The sequence below is a fragment of the Schistocerca piceifrons genome, unplaced genomic scaffold (assembly GCF_021461385.2).
Source record: "Schistocerca piceifrons isolate TAMUIC-IGC-003096 unplaced genomic scaffold, iqSchPice1.1 HiC_scaffold_961, whole genome shotgun sequence".
NCBI classification, from domain to species: domain Eukaryota; kingdom Metazoa; phylum Arthropoda; class Insecta; order Orthoptera; family Acrididae; genus Schistocerca; species Schistocerca piceifrons.
In genome coordinates, this window is record NW_025729236.1 from 127,501 (window position 1) to 132,500 (window position 5,000).

The 5,000-nt window shown below is 53.3% G+C and overlaps 1 non-coding gene across 1 annotated transcript in view; it reads left to right on the forward strand.

Annotated features, from left to right (window-relative positions):
- Positions 1–4,352: 4,352 nt before the first annotated feature.
- Positions 4,353–5,000, forward strand: part of LOC124774119 — a 1,909-nt gene continuing 1,261 nt past the window's right edge. Inside the window, exon 1 of the ribosomal RNA XR_007015112.1 lies at positions 4,353–5,000. This exon is cut by the window's right edge and continues 1,261 nt beyond it. This is a non-coding gene — a ribosomal RNA (small subunit ribosomal RNA).

The following is a 5,000-nucleotide window of genomic DNA, read 5'->3' on the forward strand; positions in this document are numbered from 1 at the left end:
TAGCACACTGCCACCTACAGGGATCCGACGGAACTACGCCACCCATGCCGGCAAAACAGTATCGCCATCTGTGAAAATAGGGCGACACCACATGCAATACCGCCATCTATGCGCATCGGACAACACTACGTCCGCACCACAAAACATACCGCCATCTGTAGGTCTCCCGCAACATGACCTCCTCCAACGACGATACCGCCATCTATGCGACGCCAAGCCGATTAAGACAGCGATGGCGCCACAGTGCCCGCCTTTCGACGCCACCCACAAAGCCTGCAGCCTCTGTCGACCATAGCACCCAATCTCCAGTGGCTCTGCCGCACGAAGCCGTGGACCGGCAATGACTCCACCCGCACCCGTTCGTGCACCACCCCAACCGCCACACGCGCACCTCCAGCGGATGAACGGCGGAAGTTTCCCGCACTCGTAAAGTGCAATCCACCCCTATAACTTGCGTTTCATGAAGAGTTATTTCCAATATGCGACATTCCCGCTGTCCCTATACATGAGCCGCGACCTGTACCACTTACGAGCGAGAGACGCGATCGCGTTGCTCACTGTACGGCGTCCGATACCGAGCCATCAGCATGTCGGTCCCCATGCGCGTTGCACTCGCACTCGCAGTCGCAAAAACGTGGGGCAAATATATTACGCGGAAGAGCTATAACAGACCGAGCCCCACTGCATGGGGGGAGTCTTTGTCACTAATGTACACAGATGGAACATTTTGGACTGGAACCAGATTACCCGTACACACGGCGCTGATTAGTAATCAATGCAGAGCCATCAAACTACAGCAAATATACACAACTGTCCGTATACATGCTGAAAGAGTCTGCCCACAATGGGAACCACACGTCAGCCAGACACTCTGATCACGCACCACTCTCTGCTTCTAACAGGCGCACATACAATATGTAAGCACCAGCATGGAACAACATCCAGTGCATCTTCTCCGCCACATTACACAATCCACACTATCACAACCAGACCAGGAGGTCCATGCGGAAAATACAATATCCCAGCCTTTCGACATCCACCATTGCGCAGACCAGGCACCAACACCCACACATGTCCTATACAACGGTGCACCCAACATCACAATAGTACCTCCTGTCACAGCGCACAAACAATGACATGAGTCAAAGACACAGGTCTCACACAAGCATAGAATTGGAGCGCCGCCTCTAATAAGCCAAAGGTGCATCCTGACGTGACAAATCTGATCATGTCACAAGCATTCACTTACTATAATCACTATCAACGAACCTGCCGCCCCCGCCCCCCCCCCCTACACCTTTCCTTACAACAACGTGTAACCTAACCTAACCTAACCTAACCTATGTTGTACCTTAACCTAACCTATGTTGTACCTTAACCTAACCTATGTTGTACCTTAACCTAACCTATGTTGTACCTTAACCTAACCTATGTTGTACCTTAACCTAACCTATGTTGTACCTTAACCTAACCTATGTTGTACCTTAACCTAACCTATGTTGTACCTTAACCTAACCTATGTTGTACCTTAACCTAACCTATGTTGTACCTTAACCTAACCTATGTTGTACCTTAACCTAACCTATGTTGTACCTTAACCTAACCTATGTTGTACCTTAACCTAACCCATGTTGTACCTTAACCTAACCCATGTTGTACCTTAACCTAACCCATGTTGTACCTTAACCTAACCCATGTTGTACCTTAACCTAACCCATGTTGTACCTTAACCTAACCCATGTTGTACCTTAACCTAACCCATGTTGTACCTTAACCTAACCCATGTTGTACCTTAACCTAACCCATGTTGTACCTTAACCTAACCCATGTTGTACCTTAACCTAACCCATGTTGTGCCTTAACCTAACCCATGTTGTGCCTTAACCTAACCCATGTTGTGCCTTAACCTAACCCATGTTGTGCCTTAACCTAACCCATGTTGTGCCTTAACCTAACCCATGTTGTGCTACCTTAACCTAACCCATGTTGTACCTTAACCTAACCCATGTTGTACCTTAACCTAACCCATGTTGTGCCTTAACCTAACCCATGTTGTGCCTTAACCTAACCCATGTTGTGCCTTAACCTAACCCATGTTGTGCCTTAACCTAACCCATGTTGTGCCTTAACCTAACCCATGTTGTGCCTTAACCTAACCCATGTTGTGCCTTAACCTAACCCATGTTGTGCCTTAACCTAACCCATGTTGTGCCTTAACCTAACCCATGTTGTGCCTTAACCTAACCCACGTTGTGCCTTAACCTAACCCACGTTGTGCCTTAACCTAACCCACGTTGTGCCTTAACCTAACCCACGTTGTGCCTTAACCTAACCCACGTTGTGCCTTAACCTAACCCACGTTGTGCCTTAACGTAACCCACGTTGTCCGCTAACGTAACCCACGTTGTCCGCTAACGTAACCCACGTTGTCCGCTAACGTAACCCACGTTGTCCGCTAACGTAACCCACGTTGTCCGCTAACGTAACCCACGTTGTCCGCTAACGTAACCCACGTTGTCCGCTAACGTAACCCACATTGTCGCCTAAACCTGCTCTGTAATTGTTATACGACTCGTTCAATTAGTGTAGTGTTGCCCACCCGCAACCCTCGCAATATAGTTCGCTACTCGCACTGCCCGCTCCCCTGTGTATCGCTTCATGTTAAACACCTTGCAAGTCTTGCTGACTTTCCACATGCTCCTGCTGTACACTGTAATGTGGATGGCAGCAGGACGTACATGCCGCGCCCCCCCCCCCCCCCACACCTCCCCACGTCCCCACCTTGCCCCCTGCCTTCGCAAGCTGGTTGGTGAGAAGTTTGCATGTTCAATGCCCTTCGCATGCGACGTACTCAGGCTACGTTGTGGTGCGGCCTGTGTCAACTGTCCGCTGATGTCGTACGCGTAAACCACAATCTGTACTGCACATTCGTCCTTATGTACTGAATGATACATCGTGGCACATGTGTGACCGTACAACGACTGCGCCCAAAAACGGCGGACCATACAGTGCAAATATTGTGCACGCAGCTACGTGTCGTCTCCCTATGACAGCTGGATTGCAGTGTGGTACGCCATAGAGACGTGTGGGAGGAACGGACGCCGTGGATGGCGATCAGCATGAGCTGTCTGTTGATGTATTCGGACCTAGTCGTCTCTCCTCACACACCGTGATAGCATGGTGCACCGCGTTCCATATCTGCGACATGCTACAGAGGCCGGTTGACAGTCGTTCGAGCAATGGACATCGCATACGTACGGGGGCCACCTTCCACGTATTGTCTAGGCGTGCACATTTTGTTGCGTGTATGTGGGCAGACGTAGTGTGGTGTGACACCTGACACAGGCATGCAATAATCGTGGAAGTTGCAAATGGCGATGGACGCATACGTTTTCTGGTGAAGTTACGCAAATGAACAAATGGTAACCCGTTGTGGTGCGGTTGTTCTCGCTAGGGGTGAATCGGTGATGGCGACGGTAGGTTGAGGTACTAACCGGTTGTTCCAGCGATACCCACCATGCCGACGAAACTGAACGGCATCTGGGTGTGAAGCGATACGCGGCGGTGGCTGGGTGGGACCGTCCCCGGCCGGTGAGGGGGCGCCTCCCGGCGTGCTGGCCGCGCGGTGCGTGGGCGCACGCGCTACAGCCGGCTGGTGGGGGCGGCCAGTGGCAGGCGCGCCGGCCGACGGACGCGGCAGGCGTCGCAGCTGCGCGCCGGCGCACCCTGCGCGCGGCGCCGTGCGGCCAAAGTAGGTCCTCGCGGGCCCGGTGCGAAGCGCGGTGGACATCTTCAGTGTGCTGGTCCGATTGAGGACTGTGTGCGTTGAGGATGCGCCGCCGCCCGGCGCTCGGCGCCGCGACGCCGTCTGCTGCTCGGTCGCCCCAGCGGTTCTCGCTGGTGGTTTGTATCGCAGCTGTGCGGATGTGTTGGCGCGTGCGCTGTGCTGGGAGAGTTCGCTTCGGCACCCAAGTGGGGCTTTTGTCCTTCTGTGGCGCTGGCGTTGGAGCTGCCGGTCACCGTAGGTGGCGCGTGTTGTCTCCCGCCGGCAATGCCACGACAGCACGCTCCCGGGCCTCTGTCGGCAGCGGCAAGCTCAGTTGGGAGCACGGGTGGTCGCACCGAAAGCGTCTACTCGCCTAACTCCGGGCGATTGCGCCTCTCTCGAACCCGACCAAGTACTTGGGACGGCGCTGCGCGCCGCCGGGACCTGAGAGGGTTTCGAGGTGTATTGTGCAGGGGAGCTCAGCCTCCTCCTGTTTGCAGAATGATTGAGCGGACGCTTGCGTGTTCGCGCGGGCCCCCGGGACACACTCCCGGGCGGCCGGCTGCTCAGCTCTAGTTGACGCAGCTCCCTGGTTGATCCTGCCAGTAGTCATATGCTTGTCTCAAAGATTAAGCCATGCATGTCTCAGTACAAGCCGCATTAAGGTGAAACCGCGAATGGCTCATTAAATCAGTTATGGTTCCTTAGATCGTACCCACGTTACTTGGATAACTGTGGTAATTCTAGAGCTAATACATGCAAACAGAGTCCCGACCAGAGATGGAAGGGACGCTTTTATTAGATCAAAACCAATCGGTCGGCTCGTCCGGTCCGTTTGCCTTGGTGACTCTGAATAACTTTGGGCTGATCGCACGGTCCTCGTACCGGCGACGCATCTTTCAAATGTCTGCCTTATCAACTGTCGATGGTAGGTTCTGCGCCTACCATGGTTGTAACGGGTAACGGGGAATCAGGGTTCGATTCCGGAGAGGGAGCCTGAGAAACGGCTACCACATCCAAGGAAGGCAGCAGGCGCGCAAATTACCCACTCCCGGCACGGGGAGGTAGTGACGAAAAATAACGATACGGGACTCATCCGAGGCCCCGTAATCGGAATGAGTACACTTTAAATCCTTTAACGAGTATCTATTGGAGGGCAAGTCTGGTGCCAGCAGCCGCGGTAATTCCAGCTCCAATAGCGTATATTAAAGTTGTTGCGGTTAAAAAGCTCGTA